Source organism: Choristoneura fumiferana, chromosome 29 (genome assembly GCF_025370935.1).
Source record: "Choristoneura fumiferana chromosome 29, NRCan_CFum_1, whole genome shotgun sequence".
NCBI classification, from domain to species: domain Eukaryota; kingdom Metazoa; phylum Arthropoda; class Insecta; order Lepidoptera; family Tortricidae; genus Choristoneura; species Choristoneura fumiferana.
In genome coordinates, this window is record NC_133500.1 from 671987 (window position 1) to 688390 (window position 16404).

A 16404-nucleotide genomic window follows, 5' to 3' on the forward strand; every position below is an offset into this window, starting at 1 on the left:
CAACTCAAATGTCAAATCGGTTCTCGGTGAGACCTGGCTCGTCAAGAAAGCAATCACCAGTAAACTCCAGGTTTTAGTGAACAAGTGTTTGCGTCGCATATTAGGAGTTTATTGGCCACGAACCATTACAAACACTAGACTGTGGGAGTTGACGAGCCAGAAGCCAATTGATATGGAGATCTATTGAGGAAGTGGCGCTGGATCGGAACACGTGTTGCCGGAGAACCGATGCTCATCTCGCCAAGCAAGCGCTGGAGTGGCAAGCTGCTGGTAGTAGGAGGCCAGGCCGACCCCGAATCACCTGGAGACGATCGGTTGAGAAGGAGATCTCCCTAATTGGGTACCATTGGCGAGACCTAGAAGCCACAGCAGGACCGTGACGCATGGAAGTCCCTACTGCGAGCCCTATGTCCCTGCTGAGGGACTACAGGAATTCATCATCATCATCATCATAGAACATTCTTGAAGGCATCTAGTGGTTCAAGCAAGTTTTCATGTGGTAGAGCCTTTACTGTAACCACTTGCTGACTGCAGTACAAATTGCCGGCTCGACCGGAGTAGTACCAACCTCCATCTGAATACCGGCGTAAATAGTACCTTTGCCCAACTCCCTCCCCCTTTATATCCTGCCCCATACCGCCCTTAGCCCCCCCTCCTCCCTTTTAGGCCGGCAACGCACCCGCAGTCCTAATAATGCTGTAGGTGACCAAGGGCGGCGGTGATCACTTACCATTAGGTGACCCGCATGCTAGTTTGCCAGCTATTTGATAAAAGAGTAGATTGATGACCTCAAGAAAAAACATTACTTTCTTTGGTTTTGACCTGACTTAAAAATACTGAATTTTCATGGTTAATTGCACTTTATCGAAATGCTATTACTTATTCTTTGTAAATAAACATAAAAAAGAAAAAAAAAAAAGAAAAAGAATCATTATGCGTCATCAAGTTTCGAACTCCTTCTCTTACTACATACTTCTAAGAATTGGTACCACATGAGCCAAACTAGGTGGTCACGTGACCGCCCGAAATAGTCAATACCTTTTTACAACAGATATATTTGACATTAGCTACTCACACCACAGTAAAATGGATCAAAATTTACTTCATACTGAAATTTAGGTATAGATCCGCTCCATTTGTGATTTGCGACAACAATGCCCCATAACTAACTATCCTCAAAAAATCGCGTCGAAATAACGTCTGTGGAAGAAATATTGATGTACCAAAGTTTGTATGGAAGACGACGCACCTTAAGATTATTAGTATAAGAGTAAATAGCAGCCTAAGGTATAAAATATACTAAACTTGGAATATTCCGAATAAAATACAAATCCTTAGAAATTTTTACTTTATTTTAATTGTAATGGCACGGAACTCATCTTGTGCGTTATTTTTTTTTTAATAAGATTTAGTTTAGACCTCTTATATTTTTCATCATCATCATCATCTCAGCCTATATATGTCCCACTGCTGCGCACAGGCCTCCTCTCAGAATAAGATTATTATTTATTTACCAATGAGAATTAACACCATTACAGTTGATATCAATGTATCATAAATTTTAGATTTTTTTTGTTACTAAGGATGGTATCCAGGTTTTTATTCATGGAGCAGTTAGGCAGTTACCATTAAAAGTTCTTTCCTTTTCACTTTTTTATCTATATAAATATATAATATATTTTTAATAAATATGTGTTCCAGGCATGTACTCTGACGTATCTAAATTCCCGTACTCCGGCGGCTACGTATGGATATCCGAATGCTGTCCCACGCGTTTCGTCTCCGTATTCTGCAGCTCCATATTCGAGGGCGCCACCTTCCCTCCGAGCGTGCTCCTCAAACTAGTATACCACTGGGCCTGCCAGACCAACGTCCAGAACGTAGTACAATGGGTGAAAGTAGACAATCTCTATGTGAAGGGGTTGTTCACTTGGCTGAGAGCTATTTGTACGTCGGCTATACACCAGCATATGAATCTGTTGGGCGGGGCGGGGAAGAAGGTGGAAGTTGGGGTGATATCGCTCGGGACTACCAGCCATGATGGCACGCAGAGGCAGGTCAAAGTTGAGGTGTTGGGTGTGCTCGATCCTGCTGAGAAATTGGTAAGTTACCAGTAGGGCGTGGTAATTTGTTTCTGTGTCTCTTTTTCTTTTCAGTAGTACTGTAAAGAGAAAACGTTTTGGTTCTTATATTTTCACTCATTATTAGTTCCACACCCTGGTATTACTAGTTTGATAAAAGTACAAGCTACCAACATGCTTATTTGAATAAAAATAAACCAACTTTAAATGGATCCATTCTAAAATCTGACAGCAATGTGATAGTTATGAAAATATTCCGTTTTAAAATAAGAAGTTAGTGGTGAATAATTTATCTTTGTTTTAGATCCGTCTTCGCGCCGTCGAACCGTTAGCAGAGCATGAGAAAAACTACAAGAAACGCTTCCAGAAAATCCTAGAACCGCTTGTAACCTGGGTACACCCTAGCTCAGTCATCCTAACAGATCTAACTGTAGACAAGGGCACCCTAGTCTCTATGGGCTTCAAGAATGTACACCAATCGTCTTCGCACACTGAGACACCAGCTAGGAACAGCAATGCCAACATTATGGAGTACTTGAGAAGAATCGTGCCTAGAATGTTCCAGAATACTCTGTCGTTGCTGTCGCGGCAAATCATACAGCAGTTCTTGGATGAACTGGTTTGGAGAGAGAAGTGAGATGATGCTGACAATTTTTTTTTTCGGAAATGGTTATTTGCTTGTTACAATGTGATATTAAATCTCGAAATCTAAATGCTGGGTTTAGTCATGGAATTTGGAACGGTCAATGAAAGCCACTATGTAATTTTTAGGGATTACACGGGAATTTTTATTTGTTGTTCTATAATGCTAAAATTGCTTTGGATGAAATTCTTACGGGATCGGAATAGAATCCAAAAATTTCAATCGTTTATTACCCTTAGGTTTGGCATTTCCCCCGGACAAGCGTTTGACAATATCGTCCTCCACATCGCGGAGCAGACCAAGTTCGAAGCTAAGGACGCGATCACCGTACGCCTCAACAAGATAGCCGCCAACCCCTTCAAGAACTGGAAGTATCCATCTAAGGTAATATTCCACTTTGTCAAGAAATACTCTATTAAAATAAAATAGCTCTGAAATCGAAGTAGGAAAAAAACCAAGAATATGCCCAAAAGCTGTCATAAATTACATTGTCAAATGGCGCAAACTATATTCAGAGGGTTGGCTCCAAGATTAATCAAAATCCAAAGATAGAGATCAAGCATCTTCACTTATAAAACGCAGCAGCTCCCCGCCGTTTATTCCTCTGTAATGTAATACAAAGTCTGTATGTATGTACGCTTAGGTCTTTAAAGAACGTAACTAATTTGAATACTGTTTTCACTATCAGATAAGTATGCCAAACTTTAGCTCAATCGGATATAAAGAAGTGGTCGAAAAATGGTTTGCAAAATTACAACTTACATACTTCAAGTGAGGGTATAAATTTCTATACGGCAATAATGTCAAATATATGTATACAACGACCTTATGGTTAGTGGCATAAAGATGTGTAGATATTTTTGACGTCTTTGTAACATACATTATTTTTATGACCATCATGACTGTACAAACAAACGTAGAATGTTGCAATTTACTAATGCGAGTTAAATAAAAGCTTGTAGAATCACCAACGCTCCACAAATACTGTTACGGCACTTAAAATCCACCGTTCCCTTCTAAACTTCTAACACAATCGTTGCAGAAGACGAAGAACGTAGAAGAGGCGACGACCAGCGCGGAGCCCGAAACGGGGCGCGGCAAACGCGGCCGCCGCAAGAAGGAGCCCACGCCGGAGCCGCCGCCCAAGAAGAAACGAAAGAAAAGACACTATACGTACCGGATGACGATGAGGAAGAGGTAAGTAATCTTTTCTCCAACATGCTCGGAAATGTCCGCCTATCTGTCGCAAACATAGTCCGCGAAGTTCTTACATATAGACTGCCACAAATAAAAAAATAAAAAACAACTTCATTCCTCACAGATACCTCTAGCCCTCCGCCGTACGAAGATCAAGCAAGAACGCGAGAAGACCAAGGAGAAGAAAAAGAGCCGGAGCCGACGGCGCGCAGCCGCCGCAAGGTCGTCCGGTCTTACGTCGACGATGACCTGGACGACGTGCCTCTCAAGAGCATCAAGAAGGAGATCCGGCCGAGGAGACCGTGTCCATGGAGCGTTATTACTTCGGACAACTCGGAGGGGAGGGACCGAGTGAGAAGGTCGCTATCGCTGTCGAGGTGAGTCGATAACGCTGTGTTATTGTTTATTGTGAATGCTGGGCGTAAGTTGCGTCAAAGTCTATAATCATCATCATCAGCTGGAAGACGTACGCTGCTGAACTAAGGTCTCCCCCCCTAGAACGCCAAAATGAACGACTACTGGCCACTTGCATCAACTAGTTACCCGCAACTCTAGCGATGTTGTCAGTCCACTTAGTGAGATTCCTGCCAACGCTCTGTTTTGTGGTCGCCACTTGAGGACTTTTCTTCCTCTAGCTGGGCACCAGAGATCGAACCAAATCCGTGGTGTGAAACTGCTTGCTATAAAGAGATGTACAGTCAAGGAAATTAAATCACTACCCAATAATGTCATATTGGCATTCCTACATCTGCTAAAGAAATCATGACAAAAATGATTATGAAAAGGTTCTACCCTGGGACGTAAATTAATTTCCTTGACTGTACGTGCTACAAATTTCTGCGGTGCGCAGGTGTAAAGGTCAAATTTAAAACCAATTTTTGGAAACACTAACCCGTTTCCCATCTCTTTCAGTGTCCGGAATGCCAGCTAGAACTGAACAACAACTGCGAGCTAATGGACCACTTGTTCACGCACGTGGCGCCCGCTCCGGAGGGCGCGGCGAATCCTTCGGCGCCGTGCCGCTACTGCCTCGCGCGCTTCCCGGACGAGGAGGGACTGGCGACACATTTGAAACAGGAGCACCCTAGCGACACCAAGACGCCTGATCTTTACACTTACGCGTGTCTTATTTGTGAAGTGAGTGTGCGATTGTTTAGTACTCATTTTTTGTCTAATCAAGTGAAAAATTATTTCTTTATTAATCGTTTTCCAGGCCCGCCAATTTAGACACGCTACTATACAATAAATCATAGTTGACGGATTAATTTAAGTTTAGTAAAAACATCTATTCTTTCTTTGTTCTCTTTTGTGTGATTATGTTGTGTGGTCGATATACGCACTACTTGAAAAAGCGTTAACACGTTGGGTCCCATGAACATCACCGGTGGGATTACATAATCTTCTATGTGTCTGCAACTGTCATTGCGGCATCCCAATACTTTTTTGACGTTATCGTGAAAGAGTTACAGAAAACTCGTTTAGGGCCTATGCGCTGTCGGACGGAGTATGAGCAGTGCTAACTGCACGCGTCGCGTGCGACTGATTTTACCAACACCAGCGTGCGCCCGCTCCGTGCACCCGCGCCAGCTAGCACAGGCCCTTAAGTGGTCTATTTCACAATGAAATATTGTATTTTTGTTCCGCAGGTCCGTTTCGCGGCGGTGCTAACGCTGGCCACACACATGCAAAAGACGCACGCGCCGCTGGAGCTGCCGTACAACTGCGACGCGTGCGACTACCGCGCCTCCTCGCAGCGCCGCCTGCTCGACCACTTCCGGCACAAGCACGGCCGGCATCACTCGCTGCAGTGCCCTGTCTGCCTCAAGGTCGGTCGTCACACTACTCACTAGTCAGCTGCAGAGAAACATGACCCCACTGCGGTACATAAGTATATAGGAGGGGGGTCACCTTTCTCCGTAGGTGATTGACTGTTTTTTTTTTTTATTTAATGTTGAAAAAATGACTTTTTGCCAAGTTTATTGCGGCGCATTCTTCTTGGCAATGATGGTCTTTCCGAAAGCGCTGGAAGTTTAAAAATGACGTGTAAAAGTGCCCGTTGCGGCCTATTTACTGAATAACTCTTTAAGTCTTTATTGCGTTAAATGTTGTGATAAGATCTTAAAAACTATGAACGTTCAACATTTACCCTGTTAGGGCACAGCAATATTATATACAAATAATTAGTAAATTTTCTCTTAAAATTAAAATTAAGCATTTTCATAATAAAAATTAATAACAACAATAATAATATAACCTAACCATAATAATGTAACCCTACTTCATCATGCTCTGAGAAAAATTACACAAAATTAAGATATAATATATAAAACCCACGAATATAAATTAAATTGTATTTGGACATTACATTAAATTTTTACATAAATGATTTGGATTTGAATTTGAATTTGAATTTGAATTTTTTGTACTAAGCATCATGCACATCATGTTCCTAGCACCCCGCAGAGTCTTAAGTAACGGAAGAATGCATGCATGCTTTTCCTTCGTCCTGGAGTTGGAGACGTGCAATCACGTTGACCGTCTGGGTCCTCCCTTCTCAGTCTTCCGTAATAGCTTTTGGCGACTCAACTAAAAAAAAACCGGGCAAGTACGAGTCGGACTCGCGCACAGAGGGTTCCGTACACATTTATAGGTATGTAAACGGGAATCGTGTGTTGAAGATATTTCCCGCTTTTTCCGGCTGATTTAATATATCCAGTGTAAGTAGAGCCCTGATCCTAAGAAAAACGTACGCAGTGTGGGGTCAGATTATATTGGTTATTGATATTTACAGACACACATAAAAAATCAAGATTTTCAGACTTTTCTAGTTGGTTGTGTTATAATAGCTACCTTCACACCAAATTTCAAGTTTCTAGGACAACTGGAAGTACCCTATAGGTTTTCAGTGCACGGTAATTTGTATGGAATCACGTTGTTTAATGACAATGACTTTAAATTTTGATTGCGTTGACTTAAAAGTTTGATTTTTTAAGGCTTCAAGGGACCGCAGATATGAGTATTCGATATAAATTTCAGCTTGATACCTCCACGCGTTCCTGTTAAAAAGGGTCTTGACAGACGGATGGACGGACGGACAACAAAGTGATCCTATAAAGGTTCCGTTTTTTTCCTTTCGAGGTACGGAACCCTAAAAATGAATATTCGTCGTGTCCAGGTGATCCAAGTGTACGCGGAGGGCTGCGAGCTGAGTGCGAACGTGCTGCTGTTCATGGAACACCTGCGGCACCATCAGGACAAGGAGCTGGAGGTGCGCTGCAACCGCTGCGTGCTCAAGTTTGTGCACCTGGGTGAGTGGCTGAGTGGCCGCGACCTCACTTACAGCTCTTCACCACCTAACTCACAATTGTCTATACACGTCCCACTGCCGGGGCCACAAATTTAGTATGGACTAACACCTGCCCCCGCCTGGAGAGAGATTGCATTATTTTTACTAAGGATTTAGGATTTGCTATTTCTTATTTGCAGGTCAATTGAAGGAGCACCAAGTTCGCGATCATAAGACGGTGGAGAACGCTCTGCCTCTCTGCTCGGAAGAACATTTGATCAACAAACCGAAGGTACAGTTTTTTCATAAGTTTCCTATACAAAATGTTATTTTTGAATTCCGTTAAATTTAAGGGAACTTTTAACAGGTCATAATGAAGTTAATTTCTCCAAGATTTTCTTTTTGTTTTGTAATCCACCTGTATTAGTTAACTTAATAAGCTGTTGGTTTTCCTAATAAAATAAAATAAAATAAATAATAAAGACACTAGTAGCCCAACTCTTAGGATAATTAAGAATGAAGATAATAAGTTATGCGCAGTAGATCGTATAATGGTTCTTAATTTTTGACTTCACTTTATTGTGTCGGTGTTACGTTGCAGTTGAGAGCTAGTCAGTTTTTAAAAACTGACCCTGACTGTTAAGGCCCTGGCGTTAGCTAACAGTTTTGTCTTAAAAATAACTTCAGCTTTAGCACATTGTATTGAGAATATTGAGAGGAGAACTACAAAAGTTATTCATTATCTTTTAGACATAACGCCTACACACAAAAGTGGCATTGGTGCACGTGCTCACCCACACACACACACACACACACACACACACACACGGCAAATACACACTCACACATACACATACGCACACATATTTGCTAGGTTATTGTTGTAAAATTGTTTATTTATATTCCAAAATAGTTAAAATTACAAGGTTTAATTGGGGAGGAGCACAAGTTTCCTTGTAAACTTTTTAGGAGATCTAAAATTTGGTAAAAATTTAATAAATTGCTAATTTCCATTATTTATAATCTTATTTCCTCAGTCAATTAAAGTTTAGTCTTATAGCAACTGACTGCATAGACATTAAACAAGTGTTTATATCCCGCTCTTTCCGCAGAACAAGGCTCGTCCGCCGGTGAAGGATTCCTCCAGCCACACGATGACCGCGACATACGAGGACCTGACGCTCGTGCTGCCCGACGGGATGCTCTGCCGCGAGTGCGACACGGCGCTCGACAGCGACAAACACTTCCTGTAAGCGTGTGCTGTATGCGTGTGATGGTGTTTGTATTTTGAGCTAAAACGCTAGAAGGTTTTTTGATGAATGGTGGTATGTAGATTACTGTTGTCTGTGGAAGCTACAACGTGTTGTTTTTGATTTCCGTTAACTTTAAGGGAACACTCGACAGGTTGAATGAAGTTTATTTCTCAAGTCTGTAGTGGCCCAATGCGTGCAAAAGCGTAGTCTCGTTTTTTTATAAATAATCATTGATATTCTGATACCAATTGCAGGTGTCTTAAACTTATCCAGTTTACAGCGCATTTACATTTACAGACTTGGTATTTCGTCACGACGGCCTGCAGCCAGCGGAGCCCAGCTATTTGAAATAAGATACAATAACAACTCAATTCCCGTCAGATAGCCATAGTGTTCGGGGTAACAGGGGCCCCACGTGGCGCCTTTGGATGTTTACCAAGGCGCCCGAATGGTTTTTCAAAGTTTTTTGACTGTTTTTAAAGTTGTGCAACTGTTCAAGTGAAATGTAACGTATATTCTGTCTGCAGTGGGTCGTCGTCGTGCACGAAGTGTTCGTACGAGTCGTCGTGCTACCGCGCCATGCTGCGGCACAGCGGGTACTGCGCCGGCGCACACTCGCTGGAGGACGCGCCGCGCGACGCCGCCGCTGAGCTGCACTGCGTCTGCTCGTACCGCACCACCGTCGGTCAGTCCATAAGCACACGCATGTGCCACAAACCCATTGATCGCACTGCCCCTCACGCTGCCGGCAATAATAGGGAATGTTACGCAAAGCTCTGCGCACGGGGCGACACTAGCGCCAACCGTAAACAAACCGCCATGACAACGTCAGTTCTCTTTATAGTTTACTGATCATGGCATATTTATTAGTAACAAAATAACATGATATTTATTTCGATAGCAACGATAAAGCTACATTTCCAAAAAAAAAAATTGAAATTATGATATTTACGGAATTCAAAAAAACTGTTCACGGTTTGTGCTAGTGCTGCATTCTGAGGGCAGAACATTGCAATAATATTCCCTATTGGCTGTGTATAACAGTTGAGTTGAGTACGTTGTATGTGTGTATAATAGTTGTGATACGGAACCATATAAAAAAGTTGGCTTGTTTAGTATTGGGTGTCGTGTAACGTGCATCACGTTGTAGGCACGGACATGCTGACGCACCTGCTGAGCTGCGAGCACAAGTCTGCGTACCCGTCCGAGGAGCGCGCGCGCGAGAACACCGCGCGGGCCGACCACGCGCACGCGCACGCGCCGCGCGCCTCCGACGACGCGCCGCCCGCCACGCAAGAACAGGTCAGTGCGCTGCGCTGCTCTTTACATCATAATCAAACGCCTCTGCATCTGTGGAAGATGATTCAAGCATTGGTGGGCGTTCAAGTGTTACGTAACGCAATTTTTGAAGATTTTTGAACCCCCCTCCCCCCCATTTGTGTAACCATTTGTCGTGCTGGATGTTGAACGCTTAACGCCGTGCTTGAAGAGAAGTCACGGACGACGAAATTGACGTAACTGTTCAGTTGAACTTATTTATGATCAGCGTGTCTCATTGACGTGCTATTTCCTCTTGTTTTAAGTAAGTATAAATAGAGAAAAAAAATCGTACAAAATCAAAATCGGGAAGTGAAATTCCCGACTTTGACGCTGAAATTCATTTTCTTTTTGTCAGTCAGTTTTATATTGTTATATTCAGCCCGTGGAGAATGTGGGTGCTATATCGGACTACGCGCCGCCGTCCGTGCTCAACACTCAGCTGTCGCTTGATGACCTGGCGCCGCCTTCTGTGCTGCAGACTGATCAGGTATCACATCTATCCCAAACTCATTTAGGAGGGAAATAAAAAACATGCTTGATAAAAAAAACCTGAGGCGCCCAGCAACCAAGTAAGATTTGATTTATCTAGTCGTCGTATGTATGTAAGTCCGTCCAGGAATTTAACAATCTATATTTCACCCACTTCCTGGTATCCAATTGAACTGAATTTGGCGTAAGTTCGGCCAAAATACAATCCGGTCAGAGACTGCGGAAAAACTCCATTTTTTTAGGGTCCCTTCCCAAAGGGTAAAAACGGGACCCTTTTCTGCCGTTTTTTCCTAATGTCTAATGTTGTATAGATAATGATACGGAACCCTTCGTGCGCGAGTTCAACTCATACTTGCCCGCTTTTTTTACTTTCGCAAACGATTTCCTAATTGTATTGTAATTGTCAGCACGACCAGGAGCTGCTCAAGGACGCATACGACCGTCCGCTGGCCACGCCGCGCCACGAGGAGCCCGGCTACAGCCTCGGGGACTTCGAGCCTCTGCCACAGGAGCCCCCGCCGCAGCCCGACTTTGAACAGCTATAGGTGTACCACTTTATGTAGTGACGGACGTGAAATCTTGACTGGTTAAACATCTTTGAATTGTTTTAATTTTGACATGTGTAGCTTGATATGTAAGGACGTTTGAGCGAGGCCCCGGATACCGGCATATTTTTTGAAAGGGACGTATAGGAGCGTTTTCAATTTTTATTTTATTTTAATTCACAAACCTTAACGTCGGATTGGGCTGAACACGTTTCCAACCTGTACAGGTGGTTTCACGCAGTCACTTGGGGGGTGACGGAGAGCGGCCAGCTTTGACGAGGCAGACGAAGATGGCGGGACGGATTTGGATGTATATTATGCAAAGGGCTGGCTTTGCATTGCGCTAGACAGGGAGATATGGAGGTCAAGAGGGTTTTGCCTCGCGGTGGGACTAATATAAAGACAATAAGCTAAAAAAAAAAAGAAAAGTAAGCAGGTTCATGCTTGTCCCTCGACGACACGCGTGCGCCGTGTCCTACGTTTTTGAAAACATTCTCGTTTTGTTTTTATTCCGGACGAAATGTTTTGCAAAGATTGATAGGATGCCCTAAATATAGTTTTTTTTTTTACCGAATTGTCTGTAGTAATTTTATTTTTAGTTGATTATGCCACGAAAATCGATAAGATATTGATGTCTGAAGAAGCGATATTGCATTTTATCAGGAAGGTATAAGTAATAGAATAAGGCCAGAGAGTCTTGGCAGTAAAACAAACCTCGTTCAGCCAACCCTAAAGTCAGACTGGCAAGCAGCTATGTAAATCAAAATTTAATTGCAACAAATGTAAAGCTAGGTCATTCACATTCGCACGAATACGTATTCGTAATCATGATTAAAAGTGCTTTTAGAGAAAAGGACAAAACAACAGCAGAGGGATTTAAACCATTCCTGATTAAAGTCTGTGTGATGTGTGATGGATCATTTTTTGAGTCAGATTTTGTCAGAATGTCAATGAAAGAATTAGAATCAAATTTTGAGAATAAAATTCATGCTGTCACTATTGATTCATTTTCATTTCATTTTGTACAATGTTATATTGTGACCTATATTATTATATCTGTGAAATGTGTTGCCAATCCTATTTTTTTTTATTTGCTGCTATTTCATGCTGCCAAAACTCATGGGTCCTACTCTATTGATATAGTAATAACTAGTAATAGAGGTAGGCTAGTACCTAGTTCTTATTAAGCTATTATCTATTAAGAAGATATTATGTTTATAATATTATGACTATTAGAAAAAAATGTGGGGTCATGTGAAAAAATATATTATGATAATATAAGCTATGTTTTAAATAACAAAATATATTATACTATGTGAACTTTCTAGTTTTCTTTCGCTTTTTCTTAAATGTTAGGGTCACTTTGTTAGTCACTCCATAGTCTGCGATGCTGCTCTGGTCATCGTCGAGTATTAAGCAGTCAAAATTCAAGTCATAGGTCTTCCAAATGTATTTCCATGATATTTTGACTTTGCTTCCGATTCTCTGCTGGTATATTTCAAAATGTCTTGCAACAGCTTTCTTAAGGTCTCTTATTGAACTGTTTTGAGGCACCTGGAAAATTTAATAATATTTAAAACTATTTTAATGACATGTCTTTTTGCAAAAACCTGCACAAAAGACTTCTTTAAAGCTTAAAAACAGCTTAATAGATACAACCAAAAAGAAAATAGGATCAATGAGTTTAATTGGTAATCCGAAAATACTAAGGAATATAATTCTGTTTCCTTTCTTTATTCTTTTCAGTGGGACATCAATCCAGGTTAGATAATATAATATTCCTTTTCCAAAAGGTATTTGTCTAATGGTATGGTGGCATGACACTGCCGATTGGATCAGTTAGAACTGACCAGGGGTGTTGCATCAAGGAGCGAAGTGCCTCAGCAACACGGAATAGGAGATCCGATTGCTAATTTGCTACCAGACCAGCTGCTTTTTGTGAGATGATACTTACCCTTCCACAAATGGTTTTATTAAAATAACAACACAATCAATGCAAATAGCAAAGCAAGTAATTTTTAGTCAAATCAAATATTTTTTTTTTTTTTTTTTTTTTTTCTCTTTGTTAAACCTGCAATCAGTCTTTTAGACTATAATCAGGTGGGTTGCTAGAGGTTGGGGTTTGGCAAGGCAGAGCCACTGCTCTGTCTCCCCTTAGTAAGGCAGCACATCAGCTCTCTTGAGTCTTTTAATCGGATTTGGCTGCAAAAGTACACTGGATAACGGGTTTGGGTGAATCATCAGTCGGTCCCTGTAGTTGGCTGAATATCGTTTCACTTCATCTGAAATGGTTGGAATTTCCAGGTACTCATGGATTTCCGAATTGCGAGCATACCAGGGCGCCGATGAGAGTACCCTTAGAATATTGTTTTGAGCTCTCTGGAGGCACATAATGTTGGATTTGCTAGCTGTAGACCACAGTTGGATTCCGTATGTCCAGATTGGTTTTATTATGCAGCAATATACCCTTAGCTTGTTGGATAAAGATAAGGCAGACTGTCTACCAAGGAGCCAGAGTAAATTTTTAAATCTTAGGTTGATTTCATTGCGCTTTGTTTTTATGTGGTCTTTCCATGTCATTCTGCGGTCCAGGTGAAACCCCAGGTATTTGACGCAGGTTGATTGTGGCAATGTGTCGGAGCCTAGATTAACCGATGGGCAAGTTTCACGTCTTAGTGTGAATGTGATGTGGTGAGACTTCGGGGCGCTTGCTTTTATGCGCCACTTAGTAAGCCAAGCATTGGTAGCATTGAGCTGGGTTTGCAACAATCTGCTTGCTTCATTTGGATCACGGTTACAACTGAGGAAGGCCGCGTCGTCAGCAAAGGTTGCTACAGCTGTTCCAGATGATTGGGGTAGGTCGCTAGTAAATATATTGTAGAGGACCGGGCCCAGTACGGAGCCCTGGGGTACACCAGCTCCGCAGCTAAAGAGGGAAGATCTTGCATCACGGAGCTTGACTTGAAACTTTCTGTCACTGAGGTAAGAGTCCATCAGCAGGAAGTAAGAGTGTGGAAGGTATGTTTTAATTTTGCAAAGCAGTCCTTTATGCCAAACCCGGTCGAAGGCTTGTTGTACATCAAGGAAAGCAGCCGAACAGTACTCTTTCTTTTCCAGGCATTGTCTTATTGTACGGTAGACTCTGTGTACCTGCTCTATCGTTGAGTGGTGCTCTCGGAAACCAAATTGGTGGTCGGGTATTACGTGGTTCCTATCTAGACAAGGGGATAATCTTGCTAGAATGATCCTTTCCCACAATTTGGACAACACAGGCGTCAGGCTAATAGGGCGATAGGACGAAACTTCATTAGGCGGCTTACCTGGCTTATGAATCATAATGATTTGGGATGTTTTCCAGAGTGCAGGAACATCTGAGGTTCTCAGTGTGGCGTTGACAAGGATAGTTAAAAAGACAATGCACTTCTTACCTATGGGTTGTCTGCCAGATCTTGCGGAGACGACGTTTTTCGGCGATTTTTTCCCTGACTGCAAGAGGAACAGGCGCCTCTCGCGACGAATCTTTCAGCTCAGGAGTACTGGACCAAGCCGCCACCTGTATCAGATTTGTGATATAGAGACACGCGTCGTCCACGTCCTCCTTGGTTTTGAGTGGGATATTAAGGTTGACATTTGATTCCAGGAATTCCCGAAAATAGTGCCAATCAGTTTTGCGATTGTGAAGATAGTCAGCGTGGGTGTTACTAGGTATGACCACTGGGCTAACGAGTAGTAGGACAGGTGAGTGGTCAGAGCTACCGTCGAGGCTTGACTTTATGAGGGTGTTGAGTTCGCTGATACCCTTCGTGACAAAGAAGTCCAGGAGATCAGGCGTTTTGTTGTTGTCCGTGGGCCAATATGTAGGTTCCCCAGTCGACATAGCTAAAAGGTGATTGGCTTCAATGCTCTTTTTTAATTCTCGGCCTCTAGTGACTGTTAGTCTTGATCCCCAATATGTATGCTTGGCATTCAATCGCCGCCAGCAATGAATCGGTTGCCCAATGTCTTAAAAAAGTCTGTAAACATTTTCTCCTTTATAGTGTGTCGTGGTGGGCAGTATATTGCAGAGACATTTAAAGGTCCTAATCCATCCTCCACCCTTATAGTAGTGGCTTGGAGGTAGGGGTCATAGTGGATTCCAAGAGGCAGTGCTTTACAGAATTCCTGATAACTATTGCGGTACCAGCATGTGCTCCACCATCGGGATGGCAGGTGAGATAAACGGAAAATCCTGGAATGCATATTCGACTTCTTGATGTGGTATGGGATTCGGAAATAAGGCAAATGTCGAGCTTGTTAGATTTGATGAGTATCTCTAGTTCGTTTTTATTAGGGGCAAGACCATTGATGTTCCAAGTGGCAATGTGTAAAGTAGTCATTTGAAAGCTTAGAGACGAGAGTAGTGATAAGACTCACTAGGGAGCCTATTTGTTGTATTAGGAGATCCATTTTTTCGCTTTGTTTGAGTAGAATATCTTCCAGTTTGTTATGGTAATGTTGATAGGATTGGGTATTTTTCCCATTAGTAGCTTCAGCATATGTGCGTTGATGAGTGGGTCTTTCAGTTTCATCAGTTGTTCTTGGGTGTCGAAGGTTGGATTAATTGGCGGAGCTGTGGTATGTGGGGGAGGTTGATTTTCTTTTGAGGTATTTTTTTTGTTTCTTCGGTCGAAATTCTTTGTATATTTCACAGCCCTTGTAGTTAGCTGGGTGATCGCACGAGCAGAGAGCGCATTTAGCCGGTGAATTTCGATCTTTCTTTTTGCAATCGGATGTTTGTGGCCATCTCCGCATTTGACACACCGATATGGTCTCATGCAATTATTCTTCGAATGGCCGTAGCGCTGGCATCGTTGGCATTGTACAATAGTTTTTGCCTTTCGAGGATCCTCTATCTTAACTTTTTGGTTAATATGTGGATGATATTTTTGATTGCAGGGTTTGTTAACACTGGGCTCAATGTTCACAAAAAAGTTGATGGGGTTTTTTGTCGGCCCATATCGTGCATTGATGATTTCTCCTTTAATTTTGTTGTTAGTTGCCTCAATGGCTTCAGTTATGCTTCGTGGGGAGTGCTATGATGGAGGTCCTTTATGACAATTTGATAGCATTTACTGTCCTTAGGGGTAAATGTATGGCCTATGGACCATTTGCTCTTATAACTGATATGATTCTTATACTCTTCAGCATTGTTGACATGAATGTGAAGTAGGTATTTGTTGATTAACTTGAATTTGAAGTTTTCATTGCTGGTTACGGTTTGAAGTAGCTTCGATAGTTCAGTGACATCCTCTATGCCATTGAGAACGATAGGAGGGGTTTGCTGCGTTTCGGATGGTCGGTATTTGATAATTCACGGTTGGGTCCAAAGGCAGGTGTTAAAAGTTGTTTGTTGTGGTGCCTTGGCCCTTTGTGGGGACCACTTATACTTTCTTTCTTACTGCTTCTGCTATAGGGTGATAGCACCACTTGCCATGGTGGAGGAGGAGGATATTCAGGGTTGTTTTCCAGGAAGGTTATTTCCGGCGAGTAACTACTCTGATTTGATTGCTCTGCATTAACCGTTTGATTGCCTTGTGATGTCTCCCTATAT

The 16404-nt window shown here is 42.3% G+C and overlaps 1 pseudogene; it reads left to right on the top strand.

Moving 5' to 3' along the window:
• LOC141444045 (uncharacterized) overlaps window positions 1-11716 on the top strand; it is a 15995-nt pseudogene extending 4279 nt beyond the window's left edge.
• Window positions 11717-16404: the final 4688 nt, after the last annotated feature.